General features: G+C 46.8%; 1 protein-coding gene and 1 long non-coding RNA gene across 2 annotated transcripts in view; one reads left to right on the top strand and one right to left on the bottom strand.

Moving 5' to 3' along the window:
• LOC134927848 (uncharacterized) overlaps nucleotides 1-19,878 on the bottom strand; it is a 173,675-nt gene that overhangs the window by 145,011 nt on the left and 8,786 nt on the right. The window lies entirely within an intron of this gene.
• The window catches only part of LOC134927875 (uncharacterized), a 52,817-nt gene continuing 38,716 nt past the window's right edge, over nucleotides 5,778-19,878 (top strand). Inside the window, exon 1 of the long non-coding RNA XR_010177762.1 lies at nucleotides 5,778-5,904. This is a non-coding gene — a long non-coding RNA (uncharacterized LOC134927875). The remainder of the gene's footprint in view (nucleotides 5,905-19,878) is intronic.

Below are 19,878 nucleotides of genomic sequence, written 5' to 3' on the forward strand. Positions count from 1 at the left end.
GTGAGCCCACAAGGGGCTACGTTGCGCTCGCCCCCCTGTCGGGATTGCGCCGGTCGGGATCTTGGTGTCTCTATTCCCAGAGCCGGCCCTAGGCATAGGCAAACTAGGCAATTGCCTAGGGCATCTGGTATGCCTAGGTGCACAGGCAGCTTCTGCTGATTAAAATGATATGCGGCATGCCTATATTCTGTGTGTAGCATTTTGTATGCAGATACAGCCACAGTCGCACACAGTATATAGGCATGCTGCATATCATTTTAATCAGCAGAAGCTGCTTGTGCATCCTAGCCACTTAGCAATGCAAATAAGATGCATTTTCATAAATAATAGGCACCCGGCATTAGCAGAGCTGCCAGTTAACTCACGCCAGGAACTACAGTATGGCCCTCATTCCGAGTCGTTCGCTCGGTATTTTTCATCGCATCGCAGTGAAATTCCGCTTAGTACGCATGCGCAATATTCGCACTGCGACTGCGCCAAGTAATTTTACAATGGAGATAGTATTTTTACTCACGGCTTTTTCATCGCTCCGGCGATCGTAGTGTGATTGACAGGAAATGGGTGTTACTGGGCGGAAACAGGCCGTTTTATGGGCGTGCGGGAAAAAACGCTACCGTTTCCGGAAAAAACGCAGGAGTGGCCGGGGAAACGGGGGAGTGTCTGGGCGAACGCTGGGTGTGTTTGTGACGTCAAACCAGGAACGACAAGCACTGAACTGATCGCAGATGCCGAGTAAGTGTGGAGCTACTCTGAAACTGCTAAGTAGTTTGTAATCGCAATATTGCGAATACATCGTTCGCAATTTTAAGATGCTAAGATACACTCCCAGTAGGCGGCGGCTTAGCGTGAGCAACTCTGCTAAAATCGCCTTGCGAGCGATCAACTCGGAATGAGGGCCAATATGTGTCATTATGTGTATAAGGTCATTAATAATGTGTAACATATGTGTAAGGGGCACTATGTGTGTCATGTGTATAAGGGCACTAATAATGTGTGGCATATGTGTAAGGGACATTATGTGTGTCATTATGTGTATAAGGGCATTAACAATGTGCGGCTACGTTGCGCTTGCCCCCCTGTCGGGATTGCGCCAGTCGGGATCCCGGTGTCTGTATTCCCAGAGCCGGCCCTAGGCATAGGCAAACTAGGCAATTGCCTAGGGCATCTGGTATGCCTAGGGGCACAGGCAGCTTCTGCTGATTAAAATGATATGCGGCATGCCTATATTCTGTGTGTAGCATTTTGTATGCAGATACAGCCACAGTCGCACACAGTATATAGGCATGCTGCATATCATTTTAATCAGCAGAAGCTGCTTGTGCATCCTAGCCACATAGCAATGCAAATAAGATGCATTTTCATAAATAATAGGCACCCGGTATTAGCAGAGCTGCCAGTTAACTCACGCCAGGAACTATATGTGTCATTATGTGTATAAGGTCATTAATAATGTGCAACATATGTGTAAGGTGCACTATGTGTGTCATTATGTGTATAAGGGCACTAATAATGTGTGGCATATGTGTAAGGGACATTATGTGTGTCATTATGTGTATAAGGGCATTAATAAGGGTTAGCATACTGTGTAAGGCGCATTATGTTTCTAAGGACATTAATAATGTGTGTCATATGTGTAAGGGGCATTACTGTGTGGTATTATGTGTATAAATGCATTACCAATGTGTGGTATTATGTGTATAAGGTGTTCTACTGTGTGGTGTAACGTATAGAAAGGGCACTACTGTGTGGCGTAACGTATAGAAAGGGCACTACTGTGTGGTCTAATGTGAATAAAGAGCAATATGGTGTAATGTAAATAAGGAGCAATATGGTATGGTGTCATGAGAATAAAGAGCAATATGGTGTGATGTAATGTGAATAAGGAGCAATTCAGTATGAGGTAATGTGAATGAGGGGCACTACTGTGAGTAGTAACGTATGCAAGGTAAAGTGGTACTACTGTGTGATTTAATGTGAATAAAGGACACTATCGCATTATAAATTGTGAATAAAGTTGCACTATTATTATTATTATTATTATTACATTTTATTTATAAGGCGCCACATGTGTTTCGCAGCGCCGTACAAAGGACAGTACAGGGGACAAAACATTGCATTACAGTAAATAAATAACAGAAATAGAGTACAGGTAACAGAGCACCACACATTCTCAAGACATAGTACAGCTAAGATGTAAGTATTGAGGGAGTGATCATCGTACTACTAGAGGCTGGTGGTCATAGATGGAGATGAGCCTTTACTAGCAGGATAAAAATGGTCGTTGAGTAGGGGAGAGCTGTGAGTGAAATGTGTTGAGACGAGGGCTTAGATAACAAGAGGAAAGAGGGCCCTGCTCTGAAGAGCTAACAATCTATTGGGGAGGGGCAACAGACAGATGACAAGAGGTGCAGGCAAGTGGGAGGTAGCCTGATGGCAGTATGCAAGCAAAGCTGAGATGTTCACGGCATGAGGCAGGGGGTGGAGGTGCGGCTTCAGCTCTGGGTTATGCATTAGAAGGGTACGCTTTGATGAATAGGTGGGTTTTTAGAGCCCGTTTGAAGCTTTGCAAGGTTGGGGAGAGTCTAATGGAGCGGGGGAGTGCGTTCCACTGAAGGGGTGCAGCACGTGCAAAATCCTGAACTCGTGCATGGGAAGCAGTGACCAGGGCGGTGGAGAGGCGACGGTCATTAGTCGACCGTAGGGGGCGGGAGGGAGTATGAAGGGAAAGGAGGTTGGAGATGTAGGGAGCAGTGGAATTAGAGATGGCCTTGTATGTGAGGGTGAGGAGTTTGAAGAGGATTCTGTAGGGGAATGGGAGCCAGTGTAGATTTTGTTGAAGGGGAGTGGCAGATGTGGTGCGGCGGGAGAGGAAGATAAGCCTAGCTGCGGAGTTCAGGACAGATTGGAGGGGAGCAAGATGGGAGCAAGCGAGGCCAGTGAGGAGGACATTGCAGTAATCAAGTCGTGAGATGACCAGTGAGTGGATGATGAGTTTAGTTGCACTCTGGGAGAGATATGGCCTGATACGAGCAATGTTGCGTAGCTGGAAACGACAGGATTGTGCCATAGCTTGGATGTGGGGTGCAAAGGAGAGGGAGGAGTCAAGAGTGACGCCCAGGCAGCGGAGTTGGGGAACGGGGGAGATGGTGGTGTTGTCAACAATGATGGAGATATTGGTCGGGGGTGTTGCTCTGGATGGGGGGAAGATGATGAGTTCCGTTTTGTCCATGTTGAGCTTTAGAGAGCGTTCAGACATCCAGGAGGAGATTGCAGAGAGGCAGCTGGAAACCTGAGAGAGGACAGAGGGGGACAGATCAGGAGATGAGAGGTAGAGTTGTGTGTCATCAGCATAGAGGTGGTATTGAAGGCCAAATGAGTTAATGAGCGCACCCAGGGGAGAGGTATACAGGGAGAACAGAAGGGGTCCAAGGACAGAACCCTGAGGGACACCAACAGGAAGGATGGAAGGGTGTGAGGTGGTGCTTGAGGCAGACACAGAGAAGGAGCGGTTAGTGAGGTAAGAAGAAAACCAGTCAAGGACAGTGCTAGAGAGGCCAGCGTTTTGGAGTGTGCCGAGAAGGAGAGGATGATGTACGGTGTCAGAGGCAGCAGAGAGGTCCAGAAGGATGAGCAGAGAGAAGTGGCCCCTGGATTTGGCTGAAAGCAGGTCATTGGTGACTTTCACCAGGGCAGTCTCAGTTGAGTGGAGTGGGCGAAAGCCAGATTGTAGTGGATCGAGGACGGAGTTGTCAGAGAGGTAGCTTGTGAGACGGCTGTAGACTAGTCGTTCAAGTAATTTGGAGGCGAAAGGGAGAAGAGAGATGGGGCGGTAGTTAGTGGGTGATGAGGGGTCGAGGTTGGGTTTTTTGAGAATAGGTGAGACCAGAGCATGTTTGAATGGTGAGGGGAAGATGCCGGTGGAGAGGGACAGGTTAAAGAGGTGAGCAAGGTGGGAGCAGGCAGTGGGGGAGAGGGAGCGGAGAAGACGGGAGGGGGTCCAGGGGGCAGGTGGTGGGGGGGGAGGATAAGATGAGGGAGTGGACTTCCTTTTCTGAAGTCGGATGGAAGGAGGACAGGGTGGGAAAGATGGAGGGGAGGGATAGAGGGGGCAGGGGGGTAGCAGAGGGGTGACGGCGGGAGATGTCGTGTCGGATATCCTCAATTTTGGAGATGAAGAAGGAGGCAAAGTCAGTGGCAGTGAGGGAGGATGGGAGGGGAGGAGGAGGGGGAAGCATAATTTGAATTGGGGGTACTATTGTTTGGACATGCCCCTTGCCAGCAAAACCACATACCTTTTTGGGCTGTATGCCGAATGTGCACACTGTTCTTATTTAAATTAAAGGGGGTAGGAAAAAAAAAAAAAAAAAAAGGACTGCTATGGGTGGGGGGGTGATGGTGCTGGGAAAGGGGTGCAGGGTCAGAGGTGGAACTAGCGGCGGTGCTAGGGGGCACCAGCCAAAATCTTGCCATGGGCATCATATTGGTTAGGGCCGGCTCTGTGTATTCCGACCGCCGGGATCTCGTACTGATCCCATTTCCTGTATCTATGAATAGATATTAATGCAGTTTCATAGTACAACCACTAGATGGGGCTAGTGCCCAAATTATCAGTTTTTATGCATTTGCTGAAAGTATGCTCTCATCATTGTTTTTTTGAAGAAAAAAAATCATTTGATCACTGATTGTGATATTTACCTTTATGAATTTTTATGTCCTTGAGATCTCTACAGTATATGGTTTTATTCTTATTTACATAAGTATAATGTTTTAACTGATTTATAGCTTATATCAGAGGTTCCCAAACTGTGTGCCATGGCTCCCTGGGGTGCCTCGGGACACTTACAGGGGTGCCCTGGGTTGGTGGTCCAGGACCAATTTAAATTTTTCATGGTCAATATAATAGGCAAAACCAGTGCTGGTGGCTGCCAGTCATAAAATATGTGACCAAACAGAAGCAAATCTTGTTCCTCGCCACACAACTGACCCTCAGGATGACATATAAACGCAATCTACTTAATGTAATATTTCTTTCTAAATTTCTCAATAAGAAATTTTTGGCCGAGGGGTGCCGTGAAAAAAATTCTGATATTCTAGGGCGCCGTGATTGGAAAACCACTGGCTTATATGGATTTATGATGTCACTTTTGTATATTTGTTACTATTATAGCGCTCTTACTAGGGGGGTAATTACGAGTTGATCGTAGCTGTGCTAAATTTAGCACAGCTAGGATCATCTTCCCAGTCGTGCGGGGAGACGCCCAGCACAGGGCTAATCCGCACCGCATATCAGTCCGCCCCCCCCCCCCTCACGCACAAGTACAAAAGCATCGCACAGCGGCGATGCTTTTGTACTTGAAGACTTACTCCCGGCCAGCGCAGCTCCTGTTACTCATCGCTGCCCCAGGTCACAGCGGCTGCGTGTGATGTCACGCAGCCGCTGCGGGCCGCCCCCCACAAGGTCCGGCCACGTCTGCATTGGCTGGACCGCGCCCCAAAAACAGCAGCTAAACGCAGCCGTGCCGCCTGCTCCCACCCAGCGAATGCTTCTGCCTGTCAACCAGGCAGAGGCGATCGCTAGGTAACAACGGCCTTCAGCCGTTTGGCATGCGCCGGCGCACTGCAGCGCCAGCGCATGTGCAGTTCTGACTCAATTGCTGCGCTGCGAACAACTGCAGGGTGCGATCGGATCGAAATGACCCCCTATGTGTGTATTATGTCCTGCGCTATATGCACTTTTTTTATTATTGTATTTATTCTTTGCTGTATTACAGCGGTTCCCATGGCAACTGCTGGCTGGATGACGGAACGTCTGATTTCGTGGAGGTCCTGCGACCGGAAGTGCCCTGAACAAGGAATCTGGTTTGCAGTAGCCATGGAGAAAACGCTGGAAGGGTCACAATGGGGGTAAGTTACACTTATGTTTTTTACTATAAATATGTGCACTATTTTGCTGTGTGTTATGTCCCGAGGAAGGGGCAGGAGCCCTGAAACGTTGGTAGAATAAATACTCTTGTGATATTTGCTGGTGTCCAGTCTCCAGAATGCCGCCTGCCTCCAAATGTTGTGTGTGTGTGTGTGTGTATGTGTGTGTGTCACCTGCCTCCAAATGTTGTGTGTGTATGTGTATATATATTAGAGATGAGCGGGTTCGGTTTCTCTGAATCCGAACCCGCACGAACTTCATGTTTTTTTTCACGGGTCCGAGCGACTCGGATCTTCCCGCCTTGCTCGGTTAACCCGAGCGCGCCCGAACGTCATCATGACGCTGTCGGATTCTCGCGAGACTCGGATTCTATATAAGGAGCCGCGCGTCGCCGCCATTTTCACACGTGCATTGAGATTGATAGAGAGAGGACGTGGCTGGCGTCCTCTCCATTTAGATTAGGAGAGAGAGAGAGAGATTGACCTGAGGCTGATACTGTAGAAGAGAGTGCAGAGTTTAGTGACTGACCACAGTGACCACCAGCAGTGCAGTTGTTTTATTTAATATATCCGTTCTCTGCCTGAAAAAAACGGTACACACAGTGACTCAGTCACATACCATATCTGTGTGCACTGCTCAGCCCAGTGTGCTGCATGCCTGCATCATCTATGTATATATTATATATCTGACTGTGCTCAGCTCACACAGCTTATAATTGTGGGGGAGACTGGGGAGCACTGCAGTGCCAGTTATAGGTTATAGCAGGAGCCAGGAGTACAAGACAGTCACATACCATATCTGTGTGCACTGCTCAGCCCAGTGTGCTGCATCATCTATGTATATATTATATATCTGACTGTGCTCAGCTCACACAGCTTATAATTGTGGGGGAGACTGGGGAGCACTGCAGTGCCAGTTATAGGTTATAGCAGGAGCCAGGAGTACATATTATATTAAAATTAAACAGTGCACACTTTTGCTGCAGGAGTGCCACTGCCAGTGTGACTGACCAGTGACCTGACCACACTGACCACCAGTATAGTTAGTAGTATACTATATTGTGATTGCCTGAAAAAGTTAAACACTCGTCGTGTGACTTCACTTGTGTGGTGTTTTTTTTTTTATTCTATAAAAAACTCATTCTGCTGACAGACAGTGTCCAGCAGGTCCGTCATTATATAATATATATACCTGTCCGGCTGCAGTAGTGATATATATATATTTTTTATATCATTATTTATCATCCAGTCGCAGCAGACACAGTACGGTAGTTCACGGCTGTAGCTACCTCTGTGTCGGCACTCGGCAGTCCATCCATAATTGTATACCACCTACCCGTGGTTTTTTTTTCTTTCTTCTTTATACATACATACTACTACATCTCTTTATCAACCAGTCTATATTAGCAGCAGACACAGTACAGTACGGTAGTTCACGGCTGTGGCTACCTCTGTGTCGGCACTCGGCAGTCCGTCCATAATTGTATACCACCTAACCATGGTTTTTTTTTCTTTCTTCTTTATACATACATACTACGACATCTCTTTATCAACCAGTCTATATTAGCAGCAGACACAGTACAGTACGGTAGTTCACAGCTGTGGCTACCTCTGTGTCGGCACTCGGCAGTCCGTCCATAATTGTATACCACCTAACCGTGGTTTTTTTTTCTTTCTTCTTCATACATACATACTACGACATCTCTTTATCAACCAGTCTATATTAGCAGCAGACACAGTACAGTACGGTAGTTCACGGCTGTGGCTACCTCTGTGTCGGCACTCGGCAGTCCGTCCATAATTGTATACCACCTAACCGTGGTTTTTTTTTCTTTCTTCTTTATACATACATACTACGACATCTCTTTATCAACCAGTCTATATTAGCAGCAGACACAGTACAGTACGGTAGTTCACGGCTGTGGCTACCTCTGTGTCGGCACTCGGCAGTCCGTCCATAATTGTATACCACCTAACCGTGGTTTTTTTTTCTTTCTTCTTCATACATACATACTACGACATCTCTTTATCAACCAGTCTATATTAGCAGCAGACACAGTACAGTACGGTAGTTCACGGCTGTGGCTACCTCTGTGTCGGCACTCGGCAGTCCGTCCATAATTGTATACCACCTACCCGTGGTTTTTTTTTCTTTCTTCTTCATACATACATACTACTACATCTCTTTATCAACCAGTCTATATTAGCAGCAGACACAGTACAGTACGGTAGTTCACGGCTGTGGCTACCTCTGTGTCGGCACTCGGCAGTCCGTCCATAATTGTATACCACCTAACCGTGGTTTTTTTTTCTTTCTTCTTCATACATACATACTACGACATCTCTTTATCAACCAGTCTATATTAGCAGCAGACACAGTACGGTAGTTCACGGCTGTAGCTACCTCTGTGTCGGCACTCGGCAGTCCGTCCATAATTGTATACTAGTATCCATCCATCTCCATTGTTTACCTGAGGTGCCTTTTAGTTGTGCCTATTAAAATATGGAGAACAAAAATGTTGAGGTTCCAAAATTAGGGAAAGATCATGATCCACTTCCACCTCGTGCTGAAGCTGCTGCCACTAGTCATGGCCGAGACGATGAAATGCCAGCAACGTCGTCTGCCAAGGCCGATGCCCAATGTCATAGTACAGAGCATGTCAAATCCAAAACACCAAATATCAGTAAAAAAAGGACTCCAAAACCTAAAATAAAATTGTCGGAGGAGAAGCGTAAACTTGCCAATATGCCATTTACCACACGGAGTGGCAAGGAACGGCTGAGGCCCTGGCCTATGTTCATGGCTAGTGGTTCAGCTTCACATGAGGATGGAGGCACTCAGCCTCTCGCTAGAAAAATGAAAAGACTCAAGCTGGCAAAAGCAGTAGCACCGCAAAGAACTGTGCGTTCTTCGAAATCCCAAATCCACAAGGAGAGTCCAATTGTGTCGGTTGCGATGCCTGACCTTCCCAACACTGGACGTGAAGAGCATGCGCCTTCCACCATTTGCACGCCCCCTGCAAGTGCTGGAAGGAGCACCCGCAGTCCAGTTCCTGATAGTCAGATTGAAGATGTCAGTGTTGAAGTACACCAGGATGAGGAGGATATGGGTGTTGCTGGCGCTGGGGAGGAAATTGACCAGGAGGATTCTGATGGTGAGGTGGTTTGTTTAAGTCAGGCACCCGGGGAGACACCTGTTGTCCGTGGGAGGAATATGGCCGTTGACATGCCTGGTGAAAATACCAAAAAAATCAGCTCTTTGGTGTGGAACTATTTCAACAGAAATGCGGACAACAGGTGTCAAGCCGTGTGTTCCCTTTGTCAAGCTGTAATAAGTAGGGGTAAGGACGTTAACCACCTCGGAACATCCTCCCTTATACGTCACCTGCAGCGCATTCATAATAAGTCAGTGACAAGTTCAAAAACTTTGGGTGACAGCGGAAGCAGTCCACTGACCAGTAAATCCCTTCCTCTTGTAACCAAGCTCAAGCAAACCACCCCACCAACTCCCTCAGTGTCAATTTCCTCCTTCCCCAGGAATGCCAATAGTCCTGCAGGCAATGTCACTGGCAATTCTGACGAGTCCTCTCCTGCCTGGGATTCCTCCGATGCATCCTTGCGTGTAACGCCTACTGCTGCTGGCGCTGCTGTTGTTGCTGCTGGGAGTCGATGGTCATCCCAGAGGGGAAGTCGTAAGCCCACTTGTACTACTTCCAGTAAGCAATTGACTGTTCAACAGTCCTTTGCGAGGAAGATGAAATATCACAGCAGTCATCCTGCTGCAAAGCGGATAACTGAGGCCTTGACAACTATGTTGGTGTTAGACGTGCGTCCGGTATCCGCCGTTAGTTCACATGGAACTAGACAATTTATTGAGGCAGTGTGCCCCCGTTACCAAATACCATCTAGGTTCCACTTCTCTAGGCAGGCGATACCGAGAATGTACACGGACGTCAGAAAAAGACTCACCAGTGTCCTAAAAAATGCAGTTGTACCCAATGTCCACTTAACCACGGACATGTGGACAAGTGGAGCAGGGCAGGGTCAGGACTATATGACTGTGACAGCCCACTGGGTAGATGTATGGACTCCCGCCGCAAGAACAGCAGCGGCGGCACCAGTAGCAGCATCTCGCAAACGCCAACTCTTTCCTAGGCAGGCTACGCTTTGTATCACCGCTTTCCAGAATACGCACACAGCTGAAAACCTCTTACGGCAACTGAGGAAGATCATCGCGGAATGGCTTACCCCAATTGGACTCTCCTGTGGATTTGTGGCATCGGACAACGCCAGCAATATTGTGTGTGCATTAAATATGGGCAAATTCCAGCACGTCCCATGTTTTGCACATACCTTGAATTTGGTGGTGCAGAATTATTTAAAAAATGACAGGGGCGTGCAAGAGATGCTGTCGGTGGCCAGAAAAATTGCGGGACACTTTCGGCGTACAGGCACCACGTACAGAAGACTGGAGCACCACCAAAAACTACTGAACCTGCCCTGCCATCATCTGAAGCAAGAAGTGGTAACGAGGTGGAATTCAACCCTCTATATGCTTCAGAGGTTGGAGGAGCAGCAAAAGGCCATTCAAGCCTATACAATTGAGCACGATATAGGAGGTGGAATGCACCTGTCTCAAGCGCAGTGGAGAATGATTTCAACGTTGTGCAAGGTTCTGATGCCCTTTGAACTTGCCACACGTGAAGTCAGTTCAGACACTGCCAGCCTGAGTCAGGTCATTCCCCTCATCAGGCTTTTGCAGAAGAAGCTGGAGACATTGAAGGAGGAGCTAACACGGAGCGATTCCGCTAGGCATGTGGGACTTGTGGATGGAGCCCTTAATTCGCTTAACAAGGATTCACGGGTGGTCAATCTGTTGAAATCAGAGCACTACATTTTGGCCACCGTGCTCGATCCTAGATTTAAAGCCTACCTTGGATCTCTCTTTCCGGCAGACACAAGTCTGCTGGGGTTGAAAGACCTGCTGGTGAGAAAATTGTCAAGTCAAGCGGAACGCGACCTGTCAACATCTCCTCCTTCACATTCTCCCGCAACTAGGGGTGCGAGGAAAAGGCTCAGAATTCCGAGCCCACCCGCTGGCGGTGATGCAGGGCAGTCTGGAGCGACTGCTGATGCTGACATCTGGTCCGGACTGAAGGACCTGACAACGATTACGGACATGTCGTCTACTGTCACTGCATATGATTCTCTCACCATTGAAAGAATGGTGGAGGATTATATGAGTGACCGCATCCAAGTAGGCACGTCACACAGTCCATACTTATACTGGCAGGAAAAAGAGGCAATTTGGAGGCCATTGCACAAACTGGCTTTATTCTACCTAAGTTGCCCTCCCACAAGTGTGTACTCCGAAAGAGTGTTTAGTGCCGCCGCTCACCTTGTCAGCAATCGGCGTACGAGGTTACATCCAGAAAATGTGGAGAAGATGATGTTCATTAAAATGAATTATAATCAATTCCTCCGCGGAGACATTGACCAGCAGCAATTGCCTCCACAAAGTACACAGGGAGCTGAGATGGTGGATTCCAGTGGGGACGAATTGATAATCTGTGAGGAGGGGGATGTACACGGTGATATATCGGAGGGTGATGATGAGGTGGACATCTTGCCTCTGTAGAGCCAGTTTGTGCAAGGAGAGATTAATTGCTTCTTTTTTGGGGGGGGTCCAAACCAACCCGTCATATCAGTCACAGTCGTGTGGCAGACCCTGTCACTGAAATGATGGGTTGGTTAAAGTGTGCATGTCCTGTTTTGTTTATACAACATAAGGGTGGGTGGGAGGGCCCAAGGACAATTCCATCTTGCACCTCTTTTTTCTTTTATTTTTCTTTGCGTCATGTGCTGTTTGGGGAGGGTTTTTTGGAAGGGACATCCTGCGTGACACTGCAGTGCCACTCCTAAATGGGCCCAGTGTTTGTGTCGGCCACTAGGGTCGCTAATCTTACTCACACAGTCAGCTACCTCATTGCGCCTCTTTTTTTCTTTGCGTCATGTGCTGATTGGGGAGGGTTTTTTGGAAGGGACATCCTGCGTGACACTGCAGTGCCACTCCTAAATGGGCCCGGTGTTTGTGTCGGCCACTAGGGTCGCTAATCTTACTCACACAGTCAGCTACCTCATTGCGCCTCTTTTTTTCTTTGCGTCATGTGCTGATTGGGGAGGGTTTTTTGGAAGGGACATCCTGCGTGACACTGCAGTGCCACTCCTAAATGGGCCCGGTGTTTGTGTCGGCCACTAGGGTCGCTAATCTTACTCACACAGTCAGCTACCTCATTGCGCCTCTTTTTTTCTTTGCGTCATGTGCTGATTGGGGAGGGTTTTTTGGAAGGGACATCCTGCGTGACACTGCAGTGCCACTCCTAAATGGGCCCGGTGTTTGTGTCGGCCACTAGGGTCGCTAATCTTACTCACACAGTCAGCTACCTCATTGCGCCTCTTTTTTTCTTTGCGTCATGTGCTGATTGGGGAGGGTTTTTTGGAAGGGACATCCTGCGTGACACTGCAGTGCCACTCCTAAATGGGCCCGGTGTTTGTGTCGGCCACTAGGGTCGCTAATCTTACTCACACAGTCAGCTACCTCATTGCGCCTCTTTTTTTCTTTGCGTCATGTGCTGATTGGGGAGGGTTTTTTGGAAGGGACATCCTGCGTGACACTGCAGTGCCACTCCTAAATGGGCCCGGTGTTTGTGTCGGCCACTAGGGTCGCTTATCTTACTCACACAGTCAGCTACCTCATTGCGCCTCTTTTTTTCTTTGCGTCATGTGCTGATTGGGGAGGGTTTTTTGGAAGGGACATCCTGCGTGACACTGCAGTGCCACTCCTAGATGGGCCAGGTGTTTGTGTCGGCCACTAGTGTCGCTTAGCTTAGTCATCCAGCGACCTTGGTGCAAATTTTAGGACTAAAAATAATATTGTGAGGTGTGAGGTATTCAGAATAGACTGAAAATGAGTGGAAATTATGGTTTTTGAGGTTACTAATAATATGGGATCAAAATGACCCCCAAATTCTATGATTTAAGCTGTTTTTTAGTGTTTTTTAAAAAAAACACCCGAATCCGACAAAAAAAATTCGGTGAGGTTTTGCCAAAACGCGGTCGAACCCAAAACACGGCCGCGGAACCGAACCCAAAACCAAAACACAAAACCCGAAAAATTTCAGGCGCTCATCTCTAATATATATATATATATATATATATATATATATATAAAAATAAATAAACTCTCCTCTATATGAACCGGCACTCTCCACTCCTCCTGGGAACTGGCTCCGGTGCCCTCCACAAGGCATGTGAATCCTTACATATAGATAGTTCAGAGGTCCACGTATTTATTCGATGTTTCGAGGGTCGAGCCCCCGTCTTGAAGTTGTGTTTCTTGAACACGTGGGCTTTTTTCACATATTGACCCAGTCTCAGAGTGCCGCCTCTGAACTATCTATCTATCTATATATATAGTGAAGAGAAAATCAGCGGCACTCTGCAGACTGTTATATAATAAAAAAGTCTTTAATCCGGTCCTACGCCGTTTCGGGGACTACGCCCCGTCTTCAGGGACAAATGATACACAAATGCATTGCACATAAAATACACTTATATACACACCCAAGTGGGTACTCAGTACCTGTATTGAACTCACCTGTCCCGCGCTGCCGCCCGCGTCCCATCCATCTGAGCGAGAACCCGCGTCTCCGAACGATGACGTCAGTCGGCCGCGACGGGCAGGGAGCCAATCAAGTAAAGTGTGAGCCGCGTTACTTGGTAACCGCTGTAAACAAAACAACGGTTAATCTCGTGCACTGTACTGTAAGCATAAAATCACAACAAAACAAGACACTGATCACACTTGACAAGCAAACACTAACAAACATAAGTTAAAAGACACGGTGTTAGTTGTTAACCTAAGCGATTCCCAATTTCACAGTTGTTACCTGAATACTCAGTAGTTAAGTTAAACAGCTAAGTAAATCTGCCTTAATGATAATAAATGTGAGTAATAATATTAGGCATAGCGGCTATCCAATTCAATCTCTAGCATTTACTGACACCTAGGCTCTTTAGAATTTAATCCATTGCAGGTAAGGAAATATATTATACTATTAAATAGCAGCATCCTGTAATCACTTATAAGAAACATTGCAGGCCTAAAGTTTCATTTAGTCCCTTAGGTGACATGGTACCTAGGACATATATCCACCTACTTTCACGCTGCATAAGGATTTTATTACGGTCCCCACCCCGATGTGAGAGAGGGACATGGTCAATTATGATGGCTCTCATACTGGCTATCGTATGCCTTGCCACCAAACAATGTCGGGCGATGGGCTGTTCGCTCACTCCCTTTTCAAATGCTTGTTTTATGGCACTACGATGTAGTGCCATCCTTTCTCTGAACTGTCTCTGTGTCTTGCCTACATAGGCCAGACCACAGGGACATTTCAGCATGTAAACTACATGTGTTGTGGTGCAAGTGACCCTATGATGTATTTTATATTGTTTCCCTGTAGTGGGGTGACTGAATGTTGGGCCTGTCAATAGTGTGTTACAGGTCGAGCACCCCAGGCAACGAAAACAGCCCACTTTGGGACGCAAAAAATGAGATGATATTTGTTTGGTTAGTGGAAATACATCCAATTTAACCACTTTATCTGAAATACTTTGTCCCTTGGTGTAACTGGGAAGTAATTGGGTGCCGAGTAGGGCTGGTAAAGAGTGATCAGTATTAACCAATGGCCATAATTTCTTGGCCTGACTGACAATGGAGGTAGTGGCCGTGGTGTAACGGTTGACCCATGGAATTTTCGGGGCCTCATGTGTGGCGGCTGTCGGGGGAGCTGCTGCAGAGGTCAATAGGGACTCCCTAGTTAGTCGCATAACCTTATGTTTATTGGCCAAAAGTTCCTCTCGTGGGTACCCTCTTGTAAGGAATTTATCCACCATTTGTACTAATGTCTCCTCTAATTGCTGAGGATCAGAAATGATACGTCTGGCCCTCAGCATTTGCGAATATGGCAGGCCCTTACGTGTAGAGTGGGGATGAAAACTGGCATGATGTAGTGCCGAGTTCCTGTCAGTAGGTTTGACATATAGGTTAGTTTGTAATTGCCCCGAGGTTATCTGGATGGCCACATCCAGAAAATGAATATGGGTCTCCGATATCTGGTAAGTGAGTTTAATTGGCCCATCGGTGGCATTGTGCCTATCTAGTACTGTCGCTAAGGACTCAGCGCTACCCCGCCAAAAGATCAGTAAGTCATCTATGTATCTCCTATAGAAATACATAGATGATTGTGTAATAGACCCAAAGAGAGCAGTCTCCACAGTGTGCATGTAGGCGTTTGCATACGATGGGGCCACTGGGGACCCCATCGCACAACCAGCTAGCTGCAAATACATACGCCCATTGAATGTAAAATAATTGCGGGTCAATACTAATGTTAGTAGCTGCAAAAAGACCTCAATTGGCGGACCCGTGTACAGTGGATTATCCGTAATGAGATGCCGTACAGCCTCTACACCTGCATCATGTGGGATGCAGGTGTAGAGGCTGGTGACATCTGCACTACACAAAATTAATTTATCAGCCGGTAACATCATTTGCTGCAGGTGAATTAACAAGGTGGTGGTATCCTTCAAGTATGAAGGAACCGCTTGAATGCACGGATTTAAGTATGCGTCCAGAAAAATCGCCACTGGATGATATAGGGAGTTTCTGGCCGATACAATCGGACGTCCAGGGGGATTAGTCAGTGACTTATGCACTTTTGGGACAGTGTAGAATAGTGGTACAATCGGGCAGTTGACTGTCATGGCTTGTGCTTGTTCTGGGCTCAGAGAGCCTGTCAACGTTGCATGTGACAGGAATGCGTCCAGCTCCTTTTTGTACTTGGTTGTTGGATCAAAGGCCAATACTTTGTATGTGGCTGCTTCTGATAATTGTCGATTACTTTCTGCCAGATAGTCTGTCAGGTCTTGTATGACAACAGCACCACCTTTGTCGGCATCCCTTATGATTAAATCAGTCCTAGAAGACAAGTCCTTCAGTGCGCTCCTCTCTTCAGGGCTAAGATTTGGAAAACATGAATTTTTGGATGCTTGTTGATAGGATTGTTCCATCATGCGAGAAAAGGTACGTATTGAGGGATTATTAGTACTTGGATCAAATTTGGAGCGAGGAATTGCTCTCCTTAACTTTTCTGGGATAGTAGATATTTGTGCAGGCACTTTGTTTATCCCAAAGTGGTCCTTCAGGCGCAAAGTCCTGTTAAATTTATAATTTTCCACCTGAGCTGAGAAGGCATCCGGTTTGACCGTTGGAACGAATGACAAGCCTCTGGATAATACTTTAAGCTCAGCTGAAGTAAGAGGGGTAGACGATAGGTTGATTACTAGTTCGGTCAACGGCGTGGGGGTCGCCTTGTGCTGTAACCTCTTGTTCTGCCCCGACCGCCTCGTCCTCGTCCGGGAGTGGGGCGATTGCCCGACCGTGTCGCCACTCCTAAAGGGTAGGTCGCTTGATTGGAAGTAGATGGAGTATTTACTTGTTCTCCATCTGTCGCTGAAGTGCTGGAATCCGAGTAATCATAACGTGGTTGTCGTTGACGGTAACTCCTATGTGATTGTGAACGATCATAGGAGGAAGTGGTGTTGCTGAGCCATGCATAGACTTTACGTTGTTGATAATCCTGTTGAACCTTATGGAGTTTTTCTTTTTTATACTTAATCAGGTTACTCCTATATTCCTCCATTTGGATCTGTATTTTTTCTATCCAATTAGTGGTCTTGTCAGCTGCTAATGTTGCTTTGTGTGCCGCTTCAAAGACTGTTAGTTGCTCCTTAATGAGTGTTAGTTCTCTTGTGGATTCCTCCACTACCAGGAGCATCAAATCAGTTGAACACTTGTTTAAAATGGCCACCCAGCGTCGGCAAAAGGGTATGCTGTAACGGCCAATGGTAGGGGTATTTTTGATCCTGAAGCCCCTCGGTATCTGATTATTCCTGTAATAATCTGACAGGGTAATTCCGTGGTAGGTGAAGTCGCATTCTCGTTGTTTTAATTTTTGCCATTGACGATAAAGTTCTTGTACAGTGGATGTGGGTAAATCGTCATCCAATTTATGCTTAATTAGAATGGCTTGCGCCTCCACATCCGAATAGCTGTAACGTTCTTTGGCATCGAGCTGTGCTAATTCCCAGGCAGCCTCGACATCCGAGTCGGCTGCCGACATGTTGGTTGAGGATAAACAGGTATCGTCTGTGATGGTACTACGGTAAGTTGCAAACTGCTTCCGTGTCCGTTAAAAACAGTAGTGTAATTACACTGAGTAACAGTCCCAGGTAAGAGTATATGACAGCTGAGTGAAGTATCCCTGTGGTGCCTTAGCCCGAAAATCCCATACTCCACACCAATCCCTTGGTGGTGAGTGGAGGACTTGTCTTCTAGGACTGATTTAATCATAAGGGATGCCGACAAAGGTGGTGCTGTTGTCATACAAGACCTGACAGACTATCTGGCAGAAAGTAATCGACAATTATCAGAAGCAGCCACATACAAAGTATTGGCCTTTGATCCAACAACCAAGTACAAAAAGGAGCTGGACGCATTCCTGTCACATGCAACGTTGACAGGCTCTCTGAGCCCAGAACAAGCACAAGCCATGACAGTCAACTGCCCGATTGTACCACTATTCTACACTGTCCCAAAAGTGCATAAGTCACTGACTAATCCCCCTGGACGTCCGATTGTATCGGCCAGAAACTCCCTATATCATCCAGTGGCGATTTTTCTGGACGCATACTTAAATCCGTGCATTCAAGCGGTTCCTTCATACTTGAAGGATACCACCACCTTGTTAATTCACCTGCAGCAAATGATGTTACCGGCTGATAAATTAATTTTGTGTAGTGCAGATGTCACCAGCCTCTACACCTGCATCCCACATGATGCAGGTGTAGAGGCTGTACGGCATCTCATTACGGATAATCCACTGTACACGGGTCCGCCAATTGAGGTCTTTTTGCAGCTACTAACATTAGTATTGACCCGCAATTATTTTACATTCAATGGGCGTATGTATTTGCAGCTAGCTGGTTGTGCGATGGGGTCCCCAGTGGCCCCATCGTATGCAAACGCCTACATGCACACTGTGGAGACTGCTCTCTTTGGGTCTATTACACAATCATCTATGTATTTCTATAGGAGATACATAGATGACTTACTGATCTTTTGGCGGGGTAGCGCTGAGTCCTTAGCGACAGTACTAGATAGGCACAATGCCACCGATGGGCCAATTAAACTCACTTACCAGATATCGGAGACCCATATTCATTTTCTGGATGTGGCCATCCAGATAACCTCGGGGCAATTACAAACTAACCTATATGTCAAACCTACTGACAGGAACTCGGCACTACATCATGCCAGTTTTCATCCCCACTCTACACGTAAGGGCCTGCCATATTCGCAAATGCTGAGGGCCAGACGTATCATTTCTGATCCTCAGCAATTAGAGGAGACATTAGTACAAATGGTGGATAAATTCCTTACAAGAGGGTACCCACGAGAGGAACTTTTGGCCAATAAACATAAGGTTATGCGACTAACTAGGGAGTCCCTATTGACCTCTGCAGCAGCTCCCCCGACAGCCGCCACACATGAGGCCCCGAAAATTCCATGGGTCAACCGTTACACCACGGCCACTACCTCCATTGTCAGTCAGACCAAGAAATTATGGCCATTGGTTAATACTGATCACTCTTTACCAGCCCTACTCGGCACCCAATTACTTCCCAGTTACACCAAGGGACAAAGTATTTCAGATAAAGTGGTTAAATTGGATGTATTTCCACTAACCAAACAAATATCATCTCATTTTTTGCGTCCCAAAGTGGGCTGTTTTCGTTGCCTGGGGTGCTCGACCTGTAACACACTATTGACAGGCCCAACATTCAGTCACCCCACTACAGGGAAACAATATAAAATACATCATAGGGTCACTTGCACCACAACACATGTAGTTTACATGCTGAAATGTCCCTGTGGTCTGGCCTATGTAGGCAAGACACAGAGACAGTTCAGAGAAAGGATGGCACTACATCGTAGTGCCATAAAACAAGCATTTGAAAAGGGAGTGAGCGAACAGCCCATCGCCCGACATTGTTTGGTGGCAAGGCATACGATAGCCAGTATGAGAGCCATCATAATTGACCATGTCCCTCTCTCACATCGGGGTGGGGACCGTAATAAATTCCTTATGCAGCGTGAAAGTAGGTGGATATATGTCCTAGGTACCATGTCACCTAAGGGACTAAATGAAACTTTAGGCCTGCAATGTTTCTTATAAGTGATTACAGGATGCTGCTATTTAATAGTATAATATATTTCCTTACCTGCAATGGATTAAATTCTAAAGAGCCTAGGTGTCAGTAAATGCTAGAGATTGAATTGGATAGCCGCTATGCCTAATATTATTACTCACATTTATTATCATTAAGGCAGATTTACTTAGCTGTTTAACTTAACTACTGAGTATTCAGGTAACAACTGTGAAATTGGGAATCGCTTAGGTTAACAACTAACACCGTGTCTTTTAACTTATGTTTGTTAGTGTTTGCTTGTCAAGTGTGATCAGTGTCTTGTTTTGTTGTGATTTTATGCTTACAGTACAGTGCACGAGATTAACCGTTGTTTTGTTTACAGCGGTTACCAAGTAACGCGGCTCACACTTTACTTGATTGGCTCCCTGCCCGTCGCGGCCGACTGACGTCATCGTTCGGAGACGCGGGTTCTCGCTCAGATGGATGGGACGCGGGCGGCAGCGCGGGACAGGTGAGTTCAATACAGGTACTGAGTACCCACTTGGGTGTGTATATAAGTGTATTTTATGTGCAATGCATTTGTGTATCATTTGTCCCTGAAGACGGGGCGTAGTCCCCGAA

This window comes from Pseudophryne corroboree, chromosome 1 (assembly GCF_028390025.1).
Source record: "Pseudophryne corroboree isolate aPseCor3 chromosome 1, aPseCor3.hap2, whole genome shotgun sequence".
Taxonomy (NCBI): Eukaryota; Metazoa; Chordata; class Amphibia; order Anura; family Myobatrachidae; genus Pseudophryne; species Pseudophryne corroboree.